Source organism: Pongo pygmaeus, chromosome 5 (genome assembly GCF_028885625.2).
Source record: "Pongo pygmaeus isolate AG05252 chromosome 5, NHGRI_mPonPyg2-v2.0_pri, whole genome shotgun sequence".
Classification (NCBI taxonomy): domain Eukaryota; kingdom Metazoa; phylum Chordata; class Mammalia; order Primates; family Hominidae; genus Pongo; species Pongo pygmaeus.
In genome coordinates this window covers 85,497,458-85,524,290 of record NC_072378.2, presented here as the reverse complement: position 1 = coordinate 85,524,290, position 26,833 = coordinate 85,497,458, and the positions used below count along the sequence as shown (strand labels likewise).

The following is a 26,833-nucleotide window of genomic DNA, read 5'->3' as shown; positions in this document are numbered from 1 at the left end:
TCAGCAGTAGGAGCTGGAAATTTGTTTTCACCTGTTGCAAGCCTGGGGCAGGAGGAGAGCAGCTAGCATTGCAGATTCTTTTGAGCAGTAAGATTTCAGCCAAGGCTAGCTTGCTGTCCTGGAACTGGTCTGTATGTGACATTGCTGGGTGCCCCATACTGCTCACCAGAAATTGTGGTGCAGCAGGACCCTCTCTAATCCATCCCAGGCAGAAATCCAGGCATTTAAAGCACATGTTTGCCTGGACTAGAAGCCTGAGTTGCCCCACAGTTTATGGAAATAGATCAGGGTACAGCAACATCCTCTCTGCCCCTTTACCAGACAGATCACCAGGAATCTGGAGCACTCATGTGCCTAGTTCAGCAGCCTGAGCCATGTCAACCTTCCCATATGTAGATTGAGGTACCATGGGTCCTTCTCACTCCATGCACATTCAGATATCCAGGGATTTGGAGTACCTAGTCACCTGAATCACTAGCCTGAGCTGCCCTACACTTCCCGTGCAGAGATCCCAGTGCAAGGAGGCCGTCTCAGATTCACGCTCAAGCAGATCTCCAGGCATTCACAGTACCTACTCATCTGGCTCAGTGGCCTGAGCCACTCCACACATTCTGAACATAGATCCTGGTGCAGTGAGGCCCTCTCTGTGCCAAACCCAGGCAGATCTCCAGGCATTCGAAGCACCAGTTCACCTTAATCAGCAGCATAAGCTGCATCACCATTTCTTGTGCAGAGATCCAGGTATGAGGGGGAAGGAGGCTCTCAGCTACACACTCAGGCAGATCTCCAGGTATTCAGAGCAACTGTCTACTTGGATTAACACCCTAAGTCAGTCCACTCAATCGTGCAGAGATCTTGGTGCAGTGGGACCCTCCCCACAAGCCACAGCAAATCTCTAGGCATTCAGAGCACACACTAGCCTGCAATAGCAGCCTGAATTGCCCAAATATTCCTGTCAAAACTGTGATATAGGAAACTCTCCCTGCTCCATGTCCAAGCAGATCTCCAGGCATCTGGAACACTCACTCTCTTGGGTTAGGAGTGTAGGCAACCTCCCAGCCCCATGCAAGAACCTGGAGCCAAGGAGATTTAACAGATTCATGCCTAGGCACACCTCTGGGTACTTAGCAGCTGCTCACTAGATTCTCCCCTGGTACTGTTGTCATGCCTGTTATTTGGGGACCTGTAGGTGGACTACCCCAGTTCAATCCCACCCATTTTTGTCCCCACCACCCGGGGACTGAGCAGGGAACTCAGACCACTGTGCACTGAATTTTGTTCAGTTCTGCTTTGATCATAGTTTTTTCTTTTCTTTTGCTAACTTTGGGGTTAGTTTGTTCTTATCTTTTGAGTTTCTCTAGATGTGGTGTTAGATCATTAATTTGAGATCTTGCTAACACTTGGAGGTAGGTCTTTAGCACTATACGCTTTCCTCTTAACCCTGCTTCTGTTGCATCCCAGAGATTTTGGTACATTGTGCCTCTGTTTTCATTTATTTCACAGATTTTTTTGATTTCTGTGTTAATGTTGTTTACCCAAAAGTCATTTAGGAGCAAGTTGTTTAATTTCCATGTAATTTTGCTGTTTTGAGAGATCTTCTTGGTATTAATTACTGTTTTTATTTCACTTTTACTGAGAGTGTGCTTAGTATGATTTTCATTCTTAAAAATATATTGACGTTTGCTCTATATCTGTGCATGTGTTTGATCTTCGAGTTCCATGTGGAGACAAGAATGTATATTCTGTGGCTGATGGGTAGAGTGTTCTGTAGATGTCTATTAGGTCTACCTGGTCACATGTCAAGTTAAAGCCCAGAATTTTTTGTCAGTTTTCTGCCTCTATGATCTGTCTAGTGTTGTTTGTGGGGTTTTGAAGTTCCCTACTACTATTTTGTGGCTGTCTATGTCTTTCCATAGGTCTGTAAGTACTTGTTTTATGCATCTGGGTGCACCCATGTTAGGTGCAGATATATTTAGAATAGTTAAGTCTTCTTGTTGAATTGAACCCTTTATTGGTTTCAATTTATCCTTTTTTTACTTTTGTTGGTTTAAAGTCTGTTTAATCTGATATAAGAATAGTGACCCCTGCTCTTATTTGTTTTCCATTTGTGGAGTTGATCTTTCTCCCTTTACTTTGAGCCTATAGGTATTGTTAAGTGTGAAATGGGTGTCTTGAAGACAGCAGACTGATAGGTCTTTTTTTAGCCACCTTGCCATTCTGCAATTTAAGTGGGGCATTTAGAACATTTATATTCAAGATTCAAGATTCATTTAGATTCAGGATTAATATTTATACGTGACCTTTTGATCCTATCATGAAGTTGTTAGCTGGCTGCTTTGTAATTTCTATTGTGTGGTTGCTTTGTAGCATATATGGACTATGTACGAGTGTTTTTGTGGTTGCAGATATCTTTGCTTTGTTTCCATGTTTAGAATTCTCTTAAGCATCTCTTCTAAGTCTGGTCTAGTGATTAAGAAAATTCTCTTAGTGCTTGCTTGTCTGGATAGGATGTTATTTCTCCTCTACTTATGAAGCTTTGTTTGGTGAAATATGAAATTCTTGGTTGGAATTTCTTTTTTTAATGAATGCTTAAAATAGGCCCCCAATCTTTCCTGGCTTGTAATTTTTCTGCTGAGAAGTCTGCTCTTAGACTAATTAGGCTCCCTTTTTAGGTTATATGACATGTTTCTTTAACTGGCTTTAAGATTTTTTTATTGAGCATTGACCTTGGACAGTCTGGTGACTCCATGCCTTGGTGATGTTTGTTTTATACAGTATCTCACAGGTGTTCTCTGGATGTCTACCTCTCTAGTAAGATTTGAGAAATTTTCATGAATTATTCCCTCAAATATGTTTTCCAGGTTGTTTACTTTTTCTCTTTCTCTCTCAGGAATGCCTAAACTTATAGGTTTCCTTGCTTTACATAATCCCATATTTGTCAAAAATTGTTCATTTTTTAAAATTCCCTTTGCTTTATTTTTGTCTGACCGGGCTAGAGTTTGAAAGACTAGTCTTCAAGCTCTGCAATTCTTTCTTCTGCTTGGTCCAGTCTATTACTATAGGTTTCAATTGTATTTTGAAAGTCCTTAAGTAGGTTTATCAATTCCAGCAGCTCTGATTTATTCTTTTCAGTATGCTTATCTCTCCCTACATTTCCTGGAGTGCTTTAGAAATTTCTTTGTATTTATTTTGTCTCAGAGCTCATTGAACCTTCCTTGCAGTTGTGAAAGGAAAATATCTTGAGCCCCTTCAATCTGGGAACCACTCAGGGCAAATCTGCCTCCCATTTTATTCAAAGTCATCCCTTTTGCTCACAGAGATAGATGCATATTCTGATTACCTCCTTTGGAAAGACTTATCAGAAACTCAAAAAAATGCAACCATCTGTCTCTCACCAACCTGTGACCTGGAATCCCCCAGGGGGTGGGGGGGTGGGGTCCTTGCTTTGAGCTGTCTCCGCCTTTCTAGATAGAACTAATCTACTTCTTACATATTGATTGAGGTCTCATGTCTCCCTAAAATATATAAAACCAAGCTGTGCACATGTCATCAGGGCACCTTGGGCACATGTCATCAGGACTTCCAGAGGCTGTGTCACAGGCACGTCCTCATCCTTGGCAAAACAAACTTTCTAAATTAACTGAGATCTGTCTCAGATTTCCTGGGTTCACACAGTCGTTTCTTTGAATTCTTTATCTGTCATTTCTGAGTTTCCATTTTGGTTAGGAGAGCCAGTGCAGTCCTTTGGTGGTATCAGCACATTCAGATTTTTTGTAGTACCAGAATTCTTGTGCTGGTTCCTTCTCATCTGGAGATGTTGTACCTTCTAACTTTTGTATTTATTTTCATAGGCAGGATTTTTTCCTTTCCTTTCTTTTTCCTATAATATTATTCGGGAGTTTCTCTTTTCCTTTCCATCCCTGCCCCCTGCCCTGCTCTCTAGTGAATATGACTGTAGAGAATGCTGGGTAGGATCTTTTGGCTTTGCTTTTGCAGCCCTATGCACTTCTAATGGCAGGTTTTATACTGGGCTGTGTAGTGGACCTGCTGGGCTGTAGATGGTGCTTATAAATAAGAGTGAGCTGTAGCCATAGTGGCTGGGTAAATACTTGATCCTTGTTTACTGGGAGAGGCTCTCTGTTACCTCAGGCAATGGGCTGATCCATGGAGTGCAGAGTGGTCTGAGCTCCCTGCTCAGCCCTAGGGTGGTGGGGACAAAGATGGGTGAGACTGAACTGGGGCAGTCCACATACAGGTCCCCAGATGACAGGCATAAGCACCAGTGCCAGGAGAGAATCTTGTGAGCAGCTGCTAAGCACCCAGAGGTGTGCCTAGGCATGAATCTGTTAAACCTCCTTGGCCCCAGGTTCTTGCATGGGGATGGGACGTTGCCTACACTCCTAATCCAGAAGAGTAAGTGTTCCAGATGGAGTGTCTTTCACAATTCCAGTGCATTCCCATTTTCATCTTGAATTAAAGCTCACAGTTTATGTATTATCTTCCTCACAGTTTATCTTTCTGTATTATCTTGCTCTTTTCAACTGGCTAAGGCACACTAAAAGCCTCTAATCTTGGGGGAGAAAAGGTTCCTTACGACTTTTAAAAGTAACTCAGAAGTAGCTTTTGTTTTGTCATTTGGGTTTCCTAGATTATATTAGATGCCTCAAGTTGTTTCTTTGTTTCTGAGGAAAAAACTCAGACTCCTCGTCATTATTTCTTTGTTCTGATTTGTATTGCAAGAAAGAAAACATTTCTGTTCCTCCCAGACACAAAGCTATTCTCTCTAGTACAAAAAAGTATCTCCTGATTAAATATGTTTTACACCAGCACTTTCTTGAAAAGAGGGACAGTCTGAACATATGTATTAGGATAAATGTCCATATGTTCAGCTATGCAAAAAGCACATATTTATTCTCTTGTAACAATATAATTTTCTTCTTCCTATGAGAGGTAATATAATCTTAGGCAAACTTGCTAAATTGGGTATTTTAGTTAAAATTCAAAAAACTTAGTTTAAAAAATAGGCATAGGACTGGGTGCAGTGGCTCACACCTGTAATCCTAACATTTAGGAGGCCAAGGCTGGCAGATCATGAGGTCAGGAGATCGAGACCATCCTGGCTAATGTGGTGAAACCCTGTCTCTACTAAAAATACAAAAAATCAGCTGGGCATGGTGGCATGCACCTATAATCCCAGATACATGTGAGGCTGAGGCAGGAGAATTGCTTGAACCTAGGAGGCAGAGATTGCAGTGAGCCAAGATCACGCCATTGCACTCCAGCCTGGGCAAAAGAGTGAGACTCCATCTCAAAAAAATAAATAAATAAATAGGCATAGAACTTTCCCATCACCATTTTTTCCCTTTAGCATTTTCTAAGCTCCTGAGGCAGGCATTACCTAGCATCATGACATGAGGAAGAGGCATTTGTGTGTTCTGGATTCTCTGTCCAGACTATACTTGTTTTCCACATTAGCACCCTGTGGTTCTCAGATGTTGTCTTTTATCTACACTGGCATCTATAGAAGTGTCCACACTCTTTGCCAGACTCTGGTTATATACTCTGCTTTATTTCCACCAAAATCATCACTCATCACAACTCTAAACCACTCTAAGTTGGCCATCTCTCTTTCTCAGCCTGGAGAGGCAGAAAACTCGACACAATGGGCTAGGGCCCCCTCAGTTCCTCATACTGAAGCTCTCTTTGTCTACTATGTGCAGTGATTATCTCTACTTTCTTGCCCCCACACCAAGGTGGTAACAGGAACTGCAATGTCATGGTTTTAGGAAAGAGGAAGAAAAACCTCCCTACTGTTCTCAGACTCTCACACCTATTGATGGCTCTGTTATCCCTCCTTGGTGTGAATCTGATGGGGAGGGGCAAGAAACATAGCCTCCATTTCAGAAACCTTCAAAAGTTTCTAAGTATCTTGCTTTTCTCTCCTACAGTTTTTGCCTCCTTCCTACCTTTCAGAATGAGGGGTGGAGTTGGCAGGACTTCCTTGGCCAGTTTAGGGACTTTTGTAAAAGATTCCTGTGACTCAGTGTTTTGAGTTCTTAACCAATCGAGTGAAGGATTCAAAATTAACCACTCCAAGGGAGGACTGAAAAAGAACTACTCTCTCTGGACAAAAAGAAAGGGGAGGAGGTAAGACAGGGACATAAGCCTTAGCCACCCGAGCCAGCAACAGCAACCCTTCCAGGTCCCCTTCCACCATGTGGAGGCTTTCCTTTCACTTTGTTTAATAAACTGTGCTGCTGCTCACTCTCCTGGTCTGTGGACTCTTTTTGAGCTGTAACATTCACCGCCAAGGTCCGTAGCTTCATTCTTTGAAGTTAGTGAGACCACGAACCCATCAGCAGGAAAAACTCCTGACTCATCAAGGGGGCTTGCCTGGGATTTCCAAAGTGGTGAGTAACATCGGAATTCTTTCACTTGCTACTCTGCTCTATTTTTCTTTAGAACTGGGGGTGAACACCAGGCACCTGTCTGCCATTTAAAAGCAACAAGTGTGGTCGCCGGACTAAAGACACAGGTGGAAGGCTTTCTGGGAAAGGGCTCTCTAACAACCCCCCGACCCTTCTGAGTCAGGAGTGTTGGTTTGCCTGGAATGAGTTCTCACTTTCTCTGCATTTTCTGGTTGAACCGAGGGCCAGCCAAGGGTGGAAAACAGTAGCCCTGAGATCCCGGTACCACCCGGTCGAGATCATGGTGCTGTGTGAAACCTTTGTTAAAAAGCCTCCCAAACGTTCTTCACCCACCCTTCTAGACCCATGCCTCCTGGGTCCAAATGTCTGTAGGGAAGACTTTCTTGAGACCCTGTCTTCCAGGATTTTCTCTACCTCTGGGATGAAAACTCTCTGGATTAGGAATCTAAAACAATTAGGATGGCAACCCTCAGATCCATGTTTCTGGTATCCCATGGCTTATTCTTATGTAGATGGGCAACAGTACAAATATACAGGAACTGTTCCTCATATTCAGCACCCGAGGCAACACCCAGGACAATATAGTGTGTGCCAATGGTTACTGGAAGACTTAGGCCATTTCTCTTTTTGTCATCTCCACCTCACTGGGAACCGTTTCACTTATCATCTTTCTTGTTTGTGATCAGCAGTCCGAACTATGGAGCTCTTCTACTTGGGGTACCACTCATTCTTGTGGGAGTTAAGTAATATAATAGACCATTGACTGGGAGATCAAAAGTCATATTCTTATGATGGAAATCGGGGACAAAAGGCCTTAGTACATGAGATGCTATTTCAACCTTGGCCCAATGCCCTGTTGCCCCCCACCTTAAAATTGCTATGTCTATGTACAATCTTTAAGGAGTTTATCTTACTGGGGCAGTTTCAAGCTCAGAAATATGCTAACGGGAGCCTCATCAACCACCTAAGAATACACCCTGGACTTAGAACCCACTCACAGGAAAAAAAACTGTTTCAGGCGTGCTGGTAAGAGGCCACTAAACTCAGCAGCCTGGCCTCCTTCTTTGTGGCTAAGAGAGGGAAAAGAGTGTAGTTGAAACTGCTACGTTGGTAAGCACAATTAAATCTGATAAGCAGCGTTCCATGAGTGATTGCGCACCCTGGAAAAAGGACACTAAAACAGTATGGGACTCCCTAGAATCAGTGTCCACAGGGAATGACTAGGGATGTGGGCATCCCTATGCTCTCCTTTCAGACGGGAGACGTTGCCTCCAAAGCAAAGTCGCCCCTGAGGTGTATTCTGAATAACTGGGACCAATTTGGTCCCCAGACATTGAAAAAGAAGCGGCTCATATTTTTCTGCAGCACTGCCTGACCACAATATCCTCTTCCAGGAGGAGAACAATGGCCACCTGAGGGAAGTATAAACTATAATACCATCCTGCAACTAGATCTTTTTTGTGAACGAGAAGGCAAGTGGAGTGAGGTACCATTATGTTCAGACCTTCTTCTCATTAAGGGGTAACCCATGATTGTGTAAGACATGTAACCTGCACCCCACAAGGAGTCCTCAAAGTCTACTCCCATACCCAGGCCTCCCCACAGCTCCTCCTAGTAATGCTGAAGCCTCTCTGGCCTCTACAGCCCAAAAGGGAACAAATAAAAGAGCCTCCAAAGAGCCAAGAGACCCCATTGCTCCCTGCTTCCTGTCCCTGGAGCACGAGTTTTTCTTAATGCAGCTAGCCACCAGTTTGCCTTAGAGGAACCCCATAATTTGTCCTTGGCAAATTCTATTCAGCTCCAACCACTAGGAGTGGCTCATTAGTCCCGAAGCCTCAAATCATGGGAATGAGAAATTAATGCAGACTGACCTCAGCCCTTATTAGATTTTCAGCTACAGGGGTGTATAGAACCCCAGCAAGGAGTTTTCTCTGTGTGTGGAAGATCCTTCTATATTTGCCTCCCCACCAACTGGATGGGAACTTGTACTTTAGCTTACATAGTACCTCCTGTGACTTATTCCTTTTCAGAAGAGGCAGTAGCTGTGCCCATTCATGCTAAGCTTCAGCCAAGAGCAATCTCACTACTTCCTCTATCAGCTGGTTTAGGATTTACTACCACCCTAGGAACTGGAACCACTGGACTCACAGTGTCCTTAACACTCTCTAAAGAATTAAGAGAAAGCCTAGATGAAATCTCTGTCCAACTTATTCAAATCCAGGACCAAATAACTCATTAGGAGCCGTGGTTCTCCAGAACCGGCAAGCACTAGATCTCCTCACTGCTGAAAGGGGAAGAACATGCCTTTTTCTGAACGAGGAATCTTGTTTTTATGTCAATAAATCAAGTAGTCAGAGATGGAATTAAATGACTTCAGGATAGAGCCAGCAGACTACACAGTGGGACAACTGAAGCTACCTCATGGTTCTCACAGCATGTTCTCCCCTGGCTTCTTCCATTCTTAGGTCCCCTCCTTATGATTATTCTAGGAGTAACCTTTGGCCCAAGTCTTTTCAATTCCCTCATCCATTTCTTCCCGAATAGAATCAATGAAACTACAAATGGTACTGCAGATGGAACCTCAGATGACTTCAACCAGCACCTATTATCAAGGACCTCTAGACCAGCCTGCCAGCCCATACCCGGACGTTGACACCCAAACCACCTCTCATGAGGAAACCTCAGGTGCAGGGCCCCTTCTATGCCCCTATTCAGCAGGAAGCAGTTAGAGTGGTCATTGTCTCACACCCCAACAGCAGTTGGGCTCCCCTGTTGAGAGGGAGGACTGAGGGGTGGAGTTGGCGGGACTTCCTGGGCCAGTTTGGGGACTTTTGCAAAAGACCCTTGTGACTCAGGGTTTTGAGTTCTTAACCAATCGAGTGAAGGATTCAAAATTAACCACTCCAAGGGAGGATTGAAAAAGAACCACTCTCTGGACAAAAAGAAAGAAAGCGGAGGGCGTAACACAGGGATATAAGCCCTAGCCACCCAAGCCAGCGACAGCAACCCTTCCAGCTCCCCTTCCACCATGTGGAAGCTTTCCTTTCACTTTGTTCAATAAACTGTGCTGCTGCTCACTCTCCTGGTCCGTAGACTCTTTTGGAGCTGTAACACTCACTGTGAAGGTCCGCAGCTTCATTCTTCGAAGTTAGCAAGACCACAAACCCATCAGCAGGAAAAACTCCTAACTCAAGAATATTTATATAGTCAGAGAGGGAGACAGAAAATACTTATTGTTTATGAGAAAAAATTTGTGTCCCAAGACCTCTGCATTTGAGAAACCAAAATTCAAAGTCTTAAAGCTCGACATTTTTGTCTCTGCTTTGGCCTTGGAAAGAATACTTTAAAAAAACAAAAACACTTATCAGTAGTCTTTCACTCCTGCACTTCCACAGTGACAATCTAACCTGAAGACAACAATCTTAGTATGTTTCAGCTACCTTGGCTTTGGGAAAGCTAAGATACATGCACAGCTCAGGGTCCAGGATGTAAAATTGATATTTCAAATGCAAGAAGTTTAATACAGGAAGTTGTTTAATAGGCTTTTGAACTCAAAGCTAATAGAACAAAAATTAGAGTTTTGGGTAACTCTAGAAGGCAACCACCACCCCTAGAGCTTAGAGAACAGAAGAGAAAACATAGAGCAAAAGAGGTGGTGCTGTGCAGCTGAGGTTCTGACCATACAAGAGGTGCTCCAAACTCATGTACACCCCTGTGGACCTGGGTGGGCCCCACATGGCTGACACTTGGACCTCTGATGGGACACTGCAATTCAGTGCTTGGACTCCTAAGGAAGGCACCACATGTTAGGCTTTCAGAACATAGAGGAAAGCACTGCTAATCTGGTGCTTGGACCTGACTGGGCTCCTTGAACAACTGGTACTCAAAGATTAGAGATGGCACTGCCCATCTAATTTTTGAGTTTTTGTGGGAGGGGATGCATGTGTCTTACAAAGGCACTCAGATCTCTAAATCAGGGCTTCTTTGGGGCTGTTTTTCAAGTATGTTGAGGAAATACTGCACATCTGGTGCTTAGGCCTTTGAGGGGAGTGCCTTGCAGCTGCTGCTTAGCATACCAAAAAATGCAAGAGCTGGAGTTGTCTGTGGCTTCTGTAGCTACTGCTGTTGAGATGCTTACAAAACCTGGGAACAGGAGGAGCATGCCTTCTCTCTTCCTCCTGTTTTTGAATCTCCTGCCAACTCCTCCCAGTAGAGCTACAAAGGAGTCCTGAAAATTTAGTTTGCAGATTCAGCCTGGCATCATGAAGCCAAGGATATGTTAAGAAACAGTAAGTAAGTAGCTAGCACAGCACAAAAAGAAAACATGTCACTGGAGAGGACAATGAGGATACTCCAAAATGTTGTGAAGGACATACTTTTCAAACTAACAGATACTGCAGAAGTACTTAGACTCTGGCATGAATTTTCTCATCTGTTTTCAATTGAAGGAGCTTATATTTTTATTAACAAAAGGTTGGTATTTGCTGTCTTAAACTACTTAGACTACTAACACTTGGCTATGCTAGGCATTCAGTAACATTCTAATAAAATGAGACACAGGACAAGTATATTTTGCTGGAGAAATAAGGGAAACAAAATCCTAGCCTCTGCCCGCTTGAGCAAGACCTGCAGTGGGAAGCCTTGGGAGTTTTGATCTATTATCTTTACCATCACCCAGTGAACTAAGCTAAATCTAAAAAGGCATGATGGGGTCAAGCTCAGCATCAGTACAACTTGTATCTTGTGATTTCCCTGCCCTGACCAACCAGACATAGCTGTTTACTTCCCATCACAGACACTGAGTTTGTCTATGGCTCCTCTTAGGCTCCTGGCCTAGCTCTTCCTCTTCATGTGGGCTTTCACTGTCCCTCTTTTGGTGCCAATGGTGGTTAATTTTATGTGTCATCTTGGCTAGGCTATGGTGCCCAATCATTTTGTCAAACACTAGTCTACATATTGCTGTGAAGGTATGTTTTAGATGTGATTAACATTAAAATCAGCAGACTCTAAGTGAAGCAGATTATCTTCCCATAGTGTGAGTGAGCCTCATCCAATCAGCTGAAGGCCTTAAGAGAAAACAGACTGAGGTTTCTCAAAGAAGAAATTCTGCCTCAAGACGACAACATAAAAACCCTGACTGCCTCTAACCTGCTGGCCCGCTCTATAGACTTTGGACTTGCTAGCTCCTCAATCACATTAGCTAATTCTTTAAAATAAATAAATAAATATATATATATATTTATATATATTATATTTTTATATATACTTATATATATTATATTTATATATATACTTATATATATTATATTGATATATATACTTATATATTATATTTATATATTATATTTATATATACTTATATATATTATATTTATATATTATATTTATATATATACTTTTATATATATTATATTTATATATATTATATTTATATATATTTATATATATTATATTTATATATATTTATATATATTATATTTATATATATTTATATATATTATATTTATATATTATATTTATACATATATTATATTTATATATATTATATTTATATATATTATATTTATATATATAGTATGTGTGTGTATGTATGTATAACCAATAGAAGATATAGATAAACATATCTCCTATTGATTCTGTTTCTCTACAGAACCTTAACAAATACAGTTACCATATACCCCGCACTTCTCCCTGCTCCCTCCTACCCTTATTAATTCAAGTCATCTCTGGTTCCTACTATCTAGGGCTTCCAATTTCAACTTTGAGCACAATTTTTGAAATGCACCTTGCTGAGTTAAGTATATCCTTCACCTGATCTATATATGTCAAAACACTTTCAAGGTCTCCGGCAGCCCTAACCCAGCCTCCTGTCCACCTGAGTGACTGGGGATGGAGAGTCATTCCATTATTATTCCATGATTATTTTTTGGCTCCTAATCACTGTGGTATGACCTGCCTAGGGTTCTCACATTCTGGCTGAAATTAGTTATGTGGTTGTTGACAGCCTTTCCCCTGGTCTAACTGAGCAGCTGGGGCCCTGGCGGTCTGTTAGAAGAGTAAGTGGAGATGTTGAAATGAGGGGTCTGGGGACTTACACAGAAACCTGGCAGGGTGAGGGTTGCTGCCAGGACCTTCATCTGCTACCCCATTGTGTGCCCCCAAGGTTTTGGGGATAAGCCTGTCATGAAGGAAAGAACTGTGGCTTTATACCTATATTTTTTTAACATAACTCAAAAAGTGAAAGATTAAGTACTGTTCTCATGATGAAGCATCCAGCTGCCAAATCATTTTACTTTCCTTAGAAAAGAAAGCAAGCCTTGGGTGTTTTCAGACTGATTACAAAGGTTTTGCTCTGAATTTTATTGAAGCAGATGCATTTGGCTGCTTTTTCATGGCTAAAAGCATGCTCACCCAAATCACTCATATCTTTCTGTCACTTTAATTGCTCCACAATTCACTTTCAGAAGCTCTTAACAGCTTTTCTTTCTATTTTGAAGTATTGCATGGAGAGGTGAGGTTGGTGTTCAAGCATGCAGCCTTACCTTCAAGCCTCTCAGTGCCCAGACTGTGAAAGTTAAATATACTTACTAAACCTCTTCTCCCCAAGATCAGCAGAGACCTTCATAAAGCCAAATCCAATGACCTTTTATCCATCCTTATTCTATTTAACCTCTTACATTCATTCAGAAAAAAAATATTTACTGAAAGCTTACTGGGTATCTGGCTTTAACTAGGCAGTAGGGACAAAGAAATTGGCAAGAAAGATACAGTTACCATTCCCAAATAGAGTAAAAGAAGAAGGTTGAGATAAACATTAAATAAATAATGTTGAGCTAAACATTAAAATATAATATGATGGCTCCACAAGAGCATGTGAATTAAAGGTATGCATGAAGGAGCACAGAGAAATACTGCCTTATTCAGGCTGGGATTTAAAGGGATGGCTTCCTGGTAAAGGTAGCAGGAAATAATTTATAAAGCATAATTCAGAATTAGCTCAATGGATAAGGGAAAGAAAGGTGACCCAAAAGAATAAATCACCTGTGTAAAAATAGCAAGGCATAAGAGAGCAGGAAGCATTCTAAGAACTACCAGAAGAATGACTGGAGGAAAACAAGTTTATGGGAAGTAGCTAGATGTGAGACAGGATAAAATGAGGGTAGGGATGGGGCCCATAGGATTTTAAAAGAGCATTCTGGCAGCAACATGGAGGTAGATTGCTATCATATGGGGGAATAAGGAGCAAAAAGATTCTTCAGCAAGTTACTAGAATAGTCCATGTAAGAAATAATGAGAACCTGGCCTAGGGTATTTACAGCGAGGGTAGAAAGAAGGGCATGGAGAGGAATTGGTAGTGATTTGGATTGGGAGGTTTGGAAATGAGAAGGTAGGAGGCCAATGTTGGGGGTTCTGGGGAAAGAAGGAGTCTAAGGTGTCAGTGTGGAACTGGTTGAATTCTCCCACCATTAAATGAGATGGCACACACAAGAGAAGAAAGCATTCACTGGTGAATGGATTCAGTGTGTTGACTTTAAGGCACCTACAGATTAACCAGATACAAGGTTCAGGGTTAGAATATAGATTTGGAAAATCAGGGCATGCTTAGCAATTAAAATAATTAGTATGGTTAAGATTATTCAGTATAGAGAATGAGAGGAACAATGGCCTGCAAATGGAACTTTTGAAAGGAGCAATATTTCATAGAGGCACAAAGGGTGATGAGCCTGAAAATTAGAGAAAGAGCAGCCAGGAGAAGAAAAAAATCAAGAAACAGCAATATCAGAGAACCATTTAAAAACATTGGCCAGCTAGGAGAGGATGGTAGAATATGGGTCTAAAGGTAATTATCTCAAATTTTACAAATGTGCTTTGTTCCTTTCACTTTTCTGAGTATATCATACTTTACATTAAGCATCCATCTGGCAATAGGTAGATTAAATTTGTTATATAAGAAATGTAAGGAAAAGAACAAAGAGAAAGTTTGTTTTTTGCCCCTACATACAAATTGGACATGCAGCAAGACAATAAACTTTGCTCACCAGAATGTTATCTTGGGGAAGAATGTTTTACTTGTCTTTATTCCCTTCATTAACTTACCAACAACTTAGGCTGATGGATTTAGAATCTAGGGTTTGCTAATGTGGAGGGGTGTCTCATACTCCTACCAACAGCCAGGATCACTCTATAGAAGAAGAAAAGATAAAGGAGAAATAAAATAAGCATCTGGCTTGGGAGACAATGAGAAGAAAACAGAAAGAGGGATTGAAAATTATCAAACTGATGTCCCCCTTTTACCCTCCCTGGATTTCAGGGGGATGTGTGTCACATAAGTGAAAATAAAATAAATGTTAAAGATAAGAGCTATAGTGAACTACTTCTCATGGAAGACTCTGGAAAATGAGCACCTTTCAAGTTGTTCCCTTCTCCCTAAATACAACAGCCTGGGATGCAGCCACAGCTACTTGGCTATGCACTATGTGCAAAAAAAAGAAAGGTTATGAGGTTGAGTTTTCCCAAATCTCTCCAGTTCCTGCATGTTTGTAGCTGAGAGACAATGGGCCTGACACAGGGCCTGCTGGGCAGACAAGTGACCTCACAGAGGAGACTTGGGGGTAGACACCAGGGTGGCAGGCTCACAGAGGAGCAAGGTGAGGCCACGTCAGCCAGGAGCCCTGCTGAGGGACAGCAAATAGAGTTCCATTAGGTGTACACTGTCTATAACAGGGCCGGCAGCACTCAGTCATCCAAGAGACACTGCCCCTAAGACCAGCAGAAAACAGCAAGCCTTTATCCCAGGATGAGCACAAGCCAGGGAGCCCTGTCCTTGACACACCTTAGGGCAAAAAGCCAAGGCTGGCGAAGGCCATCTGAGAGACTGAGTAAATATTTATCCCAAAAAAGAAACCAAAAACTCAACATATTGGTCTTTGTTTATCACACATGACATGAGTTCATTTGTTTCCCTGCTACTTCACAGATAAAATCTTGGGAAAAAGAAGAGATTCATTGTAGATAAAATAATTTACTTTTTTCCCTACGTTAAAATGTCAGACGCAATACAACCTTTCTGTACAAGTAAAAATGAGGAATAATATTTCCCAAAGTATGTTCCACAGAACACTAATTCCTTAGAATACTGAAAGATTTTATATAGGTCAAAAAAAATTGTGGTCATTTAAATTGAGGGAATTGGTTTAAAAAACAAACAAAAAATTTAATGCAAAGCCTTCAGAGAGCATAGAGTAATATGGAATGCCTCATTTCCTGAATATATTTATCCACAGAACTTCATTTTCTTTTTTTTTTTTTTTTGCTTTTTTTTTTCTTGTTTTGAGACAGAGTTTCACTCTTGTTGCCCAGGCTGGAGTGCAATGGTGCAGTCTTGGCTCACTGCAATCTCCACCTCCCGAGTTCAAGCGATTCTCCTGCCTCAGCCTCCCGAGTAACTGGGATTACAGGCGCCCACCACCACACCCGGCTAATGTTTTGTATTTTTAGTAGAGACAGGGTTTCACCATGTTGGCCAGACTGGTCTTGAACTCCTGACCTCAGTTGATCCACCCGCCTCAGCCTCCCAAAGTGCTGTGATTACAGGCGTGAGCCACCACGCCTGGCCCAGAGCTTCATTTTCAAAGATCACCTCTCATAAACACTTTTGGAACTAATTCTCACATTTGAAAAATGGATATACCCCCAAATCTTTAGAACAGTTAAGATCACAAGCCCTACTCCACTGCTTCCCCTATGCTATAGTTCATCAGTTGGTGACATAAGATTTTGCCAAACAGAGGCCAGTCACAATGGCTCATGCCTGTAATACCAGCACTTTGGGAGGCTGAGGTGGGAGGATTGTTTGATCCCAGGAGTTCAAGGCTGCAGTGAGCTGTGGTCATACCCCAACACTCCAGCCTCAGCAACAGAATGCAACCCTATCTCTCATATAAAATAACACAAAATAATACCATATTGCCAAACAGAAAAGTACAGCCTTGAGCCAAATGTTAAGATGCAAGAAACAAACATTTGATGGGTACAGAATTCTATCTCCCCTCACTTTGGGCACATTTCTTCCCCCTCCCTACCTCCTAATAAAACTTAACTTGTCAGATTTCTCATTTATTCTAAACTACATTGGATCTATTTATGAATCCTGACAGTGGACGAACCACACAAATTTGCCTCATCTTTCTCACAGGAATCAAAGGAGTATTGTGTAGTGGGGGAGAGCCGGGAGCCAGACTACCTGAGTTTGAATCTTGCCTTACTACTTCCTAGCTGTGTGATGATCTTGGGAAAGTTACTAACTTTTCTGACCCTAGCGTCCTTATCTTCAAAGTAGATAGAAAAACGCTACTTACCTGTTGTACTGAGAACAGTTGTTCTCTGTTTATATATATTAAATAAGTGTGTGTGTGTTAGGACATATTTATGCTACATACATTTTAGTGGGTTTGTTTTTTATTTGGTTGTTTGTTGAGACAGGCTCTTGCTTTGTCACCCGGGCTAGAGTATGGTGGCACAATCACAGTTCACTGCAGCCTCAATCTCCTAGGCTCAAGTGATTCTCCTGCCTTGGCCTCTCAAGTAACATTTTATCTATTCTTTTAGCTTCCCAAAATATTAGCAAAGGAATAAAAATGAAATGAACTGACAACAACAAAGACAAGAGAAGGAGCCATCAATACAGTTATATCAATGAATATATAAAAGACACAAAGGAGATAAAAGAACACTACTGACAGAACAGAGCAGAGGACCTACCACCTAGTGTCAGGGATGGCATACTGTTTCTATAAATGCCATATGGTAAATATTTTAGGTTCTGTAGGCCAAGAGGCAAAATAAAGGATATTATTTAAGTCTCTGTTACCACTACTCAATTATGTCATTGTAGCATGAAACCAGCCATAGACAATATAGACATGAATAAACATGACTACATTCCAATAAAACTTCACTTATGGACACTGAAATTTTACTTTTATATAATTTTATGTGCCACAAAATATTATTTCTTGGATATATTTTAAAATTCAATTTAAAATATAAATATTAAAGTGTAATTTAAAATGTAGAAACCATTCTTGGTTCTCAGGCTATACAAAAACAGATGACTGGCAAGATTTGGGCCACAGAACATAGCTTGCCAATCCCTATGCTATGACATGTTAATGTGAGAAATAGTTAAGAAGTTTTTAGACTTAAAAAAAAATCAGACACCATGGAAAGCAGAAAAAAAGGAAACTAAAAACAGTGGGATTCACTGAAAGTCTATATATGGAACAGCCATTCCCCTGACCCTCCCTAAACTCCTCTGGAGAAAGGAACTTGACTTGAGAAATAAGAAACCCCTCTCCAGTCCCCTTCTCTGCCATTAATTGGAGGGACCATGCATCCTTAGTTACTTGCTAAGTATTTATCTTGCCCTATGTGATAAAAGGTTTGGTTTCTTTCTCTTTTTATTTTAACATGTTCCTTTTTGTTACCTATGCTGATACCTGAGTAAGTGTCATGCTTACTTGATTCCTCTCTGGGTTATTTTCAGCACTGCTGACATTAGAACACCTCTGGAAATACTTTCATGCCTTCCCTGCCCACCTAAGCTCTTCAGGGCTGGAGAGCTGCTCAAATTAGAGCTCCCCATGGCGGGAGCCTATCAGGCACCTTGGGGGATTGTTCTCCCCTGTAGCTTTTCTCTTTGCTTAGCCTTAGGCTCTGTTTCTTCCCTCTCCTTTATGAAATCCTAGAGAACATTACTGAGTTTTTGGAGATGCACATATTCATATACAAGCTACATTAAAAACTATACTACCTTTTGATAATTTCTTAATATCAACACTATTTGAATATTTTAGGAAATTCTAAAAAGGGGTCAGAGGGAAATATACCTTTTCTTTTCTATAGCAGAGAAGGAAAAGATTCTAAGAAAAAAGGGGAAAGAGTGAAGCTATATGAGATCAGGAAAGCTACCACCCAGGAAAAGTGAAGGGGCTAGGAGCAGTTGATTTTTAGAATCAAGGACATATCAGATCCTAAAAATTCTTTAAACACATTAAAAGGAATATAAAATAAATGCAATGCTTCTAGAATTGATTAGTACAGGTATTAGAAAACTATTAGAAAATCATGAATAACATAGATTTAAATATATTAATGTCTTTTTTATTATATTATTCAATTTACTTTTTCTTATGCAGCTACAGTTATACTCCATTGCCTTGAGAGACTAGGATACCTTCCCAACCAGCTAAGTTTGCAGTTAGAGTTTGAAAATCTTAAAAACAAAAACCCTATCATCATCTCAATAGATGCAGATAAGGCATTTGATAAAATTCAGTATTCCTTTGTAATAAAAACCCTCATCATACTAGATATTGAGGGAACATGCCTTAAAATAATAAAAACCATATAGGACAAACCCACAGGAACTTCCTACTGAACATGGAAAAGTTGAAAGCATTCCCCCTAAGAACTGGAACAAGACATGGATGCCAGCTTTCATGACTGCTATTCAACATAGTACTGAAAGTCCTAGCCAGAGCAATCAGACAAGAGAAGGAAAAAAAGGCATCCAAATAGAAAAAGATGAAGTAAAATTAGCTCTGTTTGCTGATAATCTTACACCTAGAAAACCCTAAAGACTCCTCCAAAATACTCCTAAATTTGATAAATGAATTCAGGAAAGTTTCAGAATACAAAATCAATGTAAAAAAAATCAGTAGCATTTATATATACCAAAAGTTATTATATTAAACTGAGAACCAAATCAAGAAGTCAATCCCATTTATAATAGCTACAAAACAAATATACTTAGGAATATATATAACTAAGGTGGTAAAAGATCTCTACAAGGAAAACTACAAAACACTGATGAAAGAAATTATAGGTGACACAAACAAATAGAAAAACATCCCATACCCATGGATGGGAAGAATCATGACCATACTGCCCAAAACATCTACACATTCAATGCAATCCTTATAAAAATTCCAATGTCACTTTTCACAGAATTAGAAAAACCAATCTTAAAATTGTTTTTTAAATTCAATTCATATTGAACCAAAAAAGAGCCCAAAGAGCCAAAGCAGTCCTAAGCAAAAAGAACAAAGCTGAAGGCACCACATTATGGGACTTCAAATTATGCTATAGATTATAGTAACCAAAATAGCATGTTACTGGTATAAAAATAGTCATAGATCAATGGAATAGAACAGATAATCCAGAAATAAAACCACATACCTACAGCCAACGGATATTTGACAGTCACCAAAAACATATACCAAGAAAAGGACCATCATATTCAATAAGTGGTGCTGGGAAAATTGGATTGCCGTATGCAAAAAAAAAAAGAAAGAAAGAAAGAAAAAGAAACTGGACCCCTATCTCTTGCCATATACAAAAATTAACTCAAGATAGATTAGAGATTTAAATGTAAGATCTGAAACTACAAAAATGCTAGAAGAAAACCTAGGAAAAATCTTCTGGATACCTGGACATTAACATGGGCAAAGAATTTATGACTAAGACCTCAAAAGCACATGCAAAACCAATAATAAATGAATGTGACTTAATTAAACTAAAAAGCTTATGTACAGTAAAAATAATAACAGCAAAATAATAACAGACGGCACCTGGAAAATCGGGTCACTCCCACCCTAATACTGCCCTTTTCCAATGATAGCAAAGACTTGGAACCAACCCAAGTGTCCAACAATGATAGACTGGATTAAGAGAATGTGGCACATATACACCATGGAATACTATGCAGCCATAAAAAATGATGAGTTTATGTCCTTTGTAGGGACATCGATGAAGCTGGAAACCATCATTCTCAGCAAACTATCGCAAGGACAAAAAAACCAAACACCACATGTTCTCGCTCATAGGTGGGAATTGAACAATGAGAACACATGGACACAGGAAGGGGAACATCACACACCGGGGCCTGTTGTGGGGTGGGGGGATGAGGGAGGGATAGCATTAGGAGATATACCTAATGTTAAATGACGAGTTAATGGGTGCAGCACACCAACATGGCACATGTATACATATGTAACAAACCTGCACGTTGTGCACATGTACCCTAAACCTTTAAGTATAAAAAAAAAAGAAAGAAACTGAGTTCACACAATATGGCAAAAAAAAAAAAAAAAAAGAAAAAAAGAAAATTGCCAACTTAGACAAAATAGAAAAAGGTATTGAAATACACAAATCACTAAAAGTTATTTCAGAAGAAATAGTCAAATGGCTTAATATCTGTTAGAGAAATTGAGTTTATTGTTTAAAAACCTTGCCACAAATAAACTATAAGTTTAGATGGTTTTACAAAAAAATAATAATAATGAAATAATGTCTTTTGCATCAACTTGGATGAAACTGGAAGCCCTTATAGTTTGTTAATGTAATAACTCAGCAATAAAAAACCAAATACTGTATGTTTTCATTGTAAGTGGGGGCTAAGGTATGGGCACGCAAAGGCATACAGATTGGTATAGTGGACACTGGAGACACAGAAGGGGAAGGGTGGGAGGGGGGTGAGAAATTTAAAAGAAAGCTACATATTGGGTACAATGTACACTATTTGGCTGTTGAGTGCACTAAAATTAGAGTTCACAACTATACAATTTATCTGAGTACAAAAAAACCACTTGTACCCCCCAAGTCACTGAGATAAAAAGTATATATTAAAAATAAACAAGTAAATAAAAATAAAATGTTGTGTTATCTATCTGATGTTCACCACTTTAAGTATACAAATTACCTTGTATATATTATCTCATTTAATCATAATCATAATCATATGAGGAATTATTCTTTTTTTTGAGGGTCATTTTCTTTTATTGTTATTATTATTATACTTTAAGTTCTGGGATCCATGTGCAGAATGTACAAGTTTGTTACATAGGTATACACATGCCATGGTTGTTTGCTGCACCCATCAACCTGTTATCTACATTAGGTATTTCTCCTAATGCTATTCCTTCCCTAGGTCCCCACCCCCCAACAGGCCCTGGTGTGTGATGTTCCCCTCCCTGTGTCCCTGTGTTCTCATTGTTCAACTCCCACTTACAACTGAGAACATGTGGTGTTTGGTTTTCTGCTCCTGTGTTAGTTTGCTGAGAATGATGGTTTCCAGCTTCATCCGTGCCTCTGCAAAAGACATGAACTCATCCTTTTTATGGCTGCATAGTATTCCATGGTGTATATGTGCCACATTTTCTTTATCCAGTCTATCATTAATGAGCATTTGGGTTGGTTCCAAGTTTTGCTATTGTGAACAGTGCTGCAATAAACATACGTGTGCATGTGTCTTTATAGTAGAATGATTTATAATCCTTTGGGTATATACCCACTAATGGGATTGCTGGGTCAAATGGTATTTCTCGTTCTAGATCCTTGAGGAATCGCCACAGTGTCTTCCACAATGGTTGAACCAAATTACACTCCTACCAACAGTGTAAAAGCATTCCTATTTCTCCACATCCTCTCCAGCATCTGTTGTTTCCTGACTTTTTAATGGTCGCCATTGTAACTGGTGTGAGATGGTATCTCATTGTGGTTTTGATTTGCATTTCTCTGATGACCAGTGATGATAAGCTTTTTCTCATGTTTGTTGGCTGCATAAATGTCTTCTTTTGAGAAGTGTCTGTTCATATCCTTCACCCGCTTTTTGATGGGATTGTTTGTTTGTTTTTTCCTTGTAAATCTGTTTAACTTTTTTGTAGATTCTGGATATTAGCCCTTTGTCAGATGGATAGAGTGCAAAAATTTTCTCCCATTCTGTAGGTTGCCTGTTCACTCTGATGATAGTTTCCTTTGCTGTACAGAAGCTCTTTAGTTTAATTAGATTCCATTTGTCAATTGTGGCTTTTGTTGTCATTGCTTTTGGTGTTTTAATCATGAAGTCCTTCCCCATGCCTATGTCCTGAATGTTATTGCCTAGGTTGTCTTCTAAGGTTTTTAGGATTTTAGGTCTTTTGTTTAAGTCTTTAATCCATCTTGAGTTAATTTTTGTATAAGGTGTAAGGAAGGATTCCAGTTTCAGTTTTCTGCATGTGGCTAGCCAGTTTTCCCAAAACCATTTATTAAATAGGGAATCCTTTCCCCATTGCTTGTTTTTATCAGGTTTGTCAAAGATCAGATGGTTGTAGATGTGTAGTGTTATCACTGAGGCCTCTGTTCTGTTTCATTTGTCTATATGTCTGTTTTGGTACCAGTACCATGCTGTTTTGGTTACTGTAGCCCTGTAGTATAGTTTGAAGTCAGGTAGCATGATGCCTCCAGCTTTGCTCTTTTTGCTTAGGATTGTCTTGGCTACATGGGCACTTTTTTTGTTCCATATGAAATTTGAAGTAGTTTTTTCTAATTCTGTGAAGAAAGTCAATGGTAGCTTAATGGGGATAGCATGGCATCTATAAATTACTTTGCGTGGTATGGCCATTTTCACAATATTGGTTCTTCCAATCCATGAGCACGGAATATTTTTCCATTTGTTTGTGTCCTCTCATATTTTCCTGAGTGGTGGTTTCTAATTCTCCTTAAAGAGGCCCTTCACATCCCTTGTAAGTTGTATTCCTAGGTATTTTATTCTCTTTGTAGCAATTGTGAATGGGAGTTCACTCATGATTTAGCTCTCTATTATTGATATATAGGAATGTTTGTGATTTTTGCATATTTATTTTGTATCCTGAGATTTTGCTGAAGTTGCTTATCAGCTTAAGGAGATTTGGGGCTGAGATGATGGGGTTTTCTAAATATATAATCATGTCATCTGCAAAAAGAGACAATTTGACTTCCCATATGAGGAATTATTCCTATCCCCAACCTAAATTTTTAAAATTGATGCTCTGAGAGTCTTAAAAGTTTACCCTAGGTTACACAACTACAAAGTAACAGAATAAGCTTAAAATAAATAAATAACTTCTCTGCTTACCTCATTTTTCAACTATTCATCTTCATTGTTCTGTTCTTCCAGGGAAAATTTCTGTGTCCCACAGCTTAAGTCCAGTGGACAAGTTGACTGAGGGAACTGTTTCAACCAAGTGATCTGAAGTAAGGTAGCCAAAGACTGGGTCCTGGAGAACTAGAAACATAGCCCAAAAAAATGCTGCCAAACATAAAATTTCAAGAGACAGAAGAGAACAAAAATGGGAAGATTGGCATGAAAGTTACTAGGACAAAAGAAGGTGCAAAGAGAAGATCACAGAGGCCAATGAGTGCCTAGAGCTCACCATTTATGCAGCACCTGGAGGAGAGCAGCTAGACTTGGTTTTCAGTTTGGGAAGATAAAGCTTGTAAAGTCCTGTATAGTCCTGGACATGATTTCCAAGTTTTTCTAAGAATTCTGATATCCTGTAGACTTAGATTAAAAGAATATAGATTTGTAGAGAAGAGTTTAAACATTAGTTATATTATTTCATGTGCCTATTTTTGAGATAGAATAAGAAAAAAACACACATGTAAAATATAAAGTTCTCCAGTTTATTTAATGGAATGAGATTTGGGGCAGAATTTCATAATTGGGGTATCCAACATATTATTCTTATATGCCTTTGAAGATCTGGGTAGAACAAGTTTAATATAGACTCTGCATCTCTTTTCAGCCTCTACTTTTATCAGTAGCATTTTAACTTTCACTATGTTTCACATTCAAATTCCTGAGAGAGAGAATTTCCTAAGCTCAGTTGATCATCATCATCTTTGCTGGGTAGAACTCTGGGTTTGATCACCTCAAGGTCCACTGCTCAGACCATCCATGGACTAGCCTTGGATCAGATGCCTGTTCTTCCTGCATCCTATGGCAAGGTGTTTGTGCTATGTTGTGTAGATCATGGCCACTTGTTCATTTTTGAAGATGATTTATAGATGAAGAGTTGTTCTACTAGGCAAAACTTTTTCTATCTATCAAGTTGTTCCCTTAAAGGTCTCTATTTTCCTCAAAAATTTTAATTATATTTTGTAAGTATAATTCCCTCCTTTTGAGGAAGGTGGAATGCCTTATTTAAACTTGAAAATAATTAAACTCTACGATTTGAAAATTCATTCATACTAACATGCTGAGGGTAAGGTCAACATGAATTTATAAACAAACTTCTTTAGGTTGCTTTGGAGTTGTCTGAGTATTATTTTAAAAGTCTAGTTTTTCATGTATGTGTTTTTCATAGTTGCCCAATTGAAAAATCCTTGAAAGCAAGAACCATAGTTTATTACTTTTTATCCCTGACAACATCTAAGATGTTGTGCTCACCAAGCGTGTTAAATATTGCTGAGTGACTGAGCCTATGGATCTCTGGGAGTTATTGAATAGTTGACTTTAACTGCTTCATTAGCTGTCTGTATCCACAGAAATTTGAGATCAGCTGTTTGGAATAATGCACACAAAAGCCTTCTTTCTGTAATGTCAGTAAAAGATATTTAAATTAGAGCAATGGAGTCCTAAATGTGAACCATAAAGGAAATTATTTCCACTCTATGTGAGAAGAACTGGATGCTCCTTATTTCTTTGCAAACTAATAAAATTCTCGTTAATAGACCAATAGCATGTAATTGAAATTTTCCAGGCCCAGAGCTAATTTTGTTTAAAGTGACCCAACCCTGTTTCTTAAGGTTCCAAAGCAAAGGGAAAAGTCAAGCAGGCAAGGATTTTTCTTTTCATGTCAGGGCTTCCTCCTTTAAATGAATCTTGCCCATCTTTGAGATTTTGTTTTTAAGAAACATGCCAGCCCAGTAGAAAGTTATTTTAGGCATTTAGCAAACCCACCAAATCTAGGTGACTGTGAATAGTAAAATAAACTTGGTTTACTGCAGTGGCTCTCTTAGGCCTTAGCAGCAAGTACATACGCCTTGTAATCAAGCTTTATATACCATTAAGAGTAATCTGAAACTTTGTATACATAACATTTTAACTGCAAAGTCACATAAATTTTTTTAAAATGCTCCATTTGTTTTAGGTAAAATCTTTGCTTGGAGACTCCCTCCCTCTTTTGCTTTTTTCTTTTCTTTTCTTTTTTTTTTTTTTTTTTTTTGAGACAGAGTTTTGCTCTCGTTGCCCAGGCTGGAGTGCAATGGCATGATGTCAGCTCACCACAGCCTCCGCCTCCCGGGTTAAAGTGTTTTTCCTGCCTCAGCCTGCCGAGCACCCGGGATTACAGGCATGCACCACCATGCCCTGCTAATTTTGTATTTTTAGTACAGATGTGGTTTCTCCAGGTTGGTCAGGCTGGTCTCGAACTCCCAAACTCAGGTGATCTGCCCACCTCGGCCTCCCAAAGTGCTGGGATTACAGGCATGAACCACCACACCCGGCCTTCTTTTGTTTTTTGTTTTTTTTTTTTTGAGTCAGACTATTGCTCTGTCACCAGGCTGGAGTGTAGTGGTGCAATCTTGGCTCACTGCAACCTCTGCCTCCTGGGTTCAAGTGATTCTCCTGCCTCAGCCTCCTGAGTAGCTGGGGCTACAGGCACGCACCACCAAGCCCAGCTAACTTCTGTATTTTTAGTAGAGACGGGGTTTCACCATGTTGGACAGGATGGTGTCAATTTCTTGACCTCATGATCCGCTTGCCTCAGCCTCCCAAAGTGCTTGGATTACAGACAAGAGCCACTGAGCACGGTAAACTCCCACCATCTTAAAGAGCTGTAGAGATTTTTAGTTGTCCCTCTTATTGAAGAGATTAATAATAGGTTTCTTCACTGTCACCAGAAAAAAAAAATCTCATTTGTCTTTAACCTCAATATATCAGGGTTATCTCAATATTACAATCAGCAAATAACATGAGTTTTTGTTTTTCAATGTGGAATCAGTTCTCCCACGCAAAAGTTAGATAAAAAATTAGATTTTTCTTTTAATCTGCCACATTGGGAAGGGTCTTCTTGCCAAAAATCTTCAGCTCAGAAGTCATGACCTCTCCTCAGTACTCTTTATAACTCCACTCACAAACAAATACAAAAGGAAGAAAAATTATACATAATATATAAAGGTACAAACTACAACCCTATGCAGGAAGCTACCTGTAGAAGCATTTTTAACTCTTCCCCAATTGTAATATGCCATGCTTCAAATGTACAATACTACACACTAGATCATAAGTTCCTCCAAGTCAGGATTTTATCCATATTTTATAATTTCACTGCTTCACAGTACCCTTTCCTCTGGCAATTACAGTCTCATATACTGTAGGCACTGCTTAACAAATACCTTGAAACGTCATTAAATGGAAACAAACTAAGCTCCCAGTACAGTTATTTGCTTTGATATAGGAAGAGAAAGAGAAGAAGTTTATCCCAGCATTCCCCAAACCATGTACCCACATTTATAAATAAATAAATAAATAAATAAATAAATAAATAAATGGTAGTCAAAATGATTTTAGATACTTCATACACCAGATTACATTCCTGGAAATT

At 39.7% G+C, this 26,833-nt stretch overlaps 1 long non-coding RNA gene across 5 annotated transcripts in view; it reads right to left on the bottom strand.

The window, feature by feature from the left end:
- LOC134739739 (uncharacterized) overlaps nucleotides 1–26,833 on the bottom strand; it is a 79,946-nt gene that overhangs the window by 20,205 nt on the left and 32,908 nt on the right. For 3 of the 5 annotated variants that reach the window (XR_010126742.1, XR_010126746.1, XR_010126743.1), the window contains 3 exons: nucleotides 23,660–23,787; nucleotides 23,362–23,511; nucleotides 14,526–14,610 (listed from right to left, as the gene is read on the bottom strand). This is a non-coding gene — a long non-coding RNA (uncharacterized LOC134739739). Of the gene's footprint in view, nucleotides 1–14,525; nucleotides 14,611–23,361; nucleotides 23,536–23,659; nucleotides 23,788–26,833 lie in introns of all 5 variants that reach the window. The other 2 variants (XR_010126744.1, XR_010126745.1) reach the window with 2 other exon arrangements.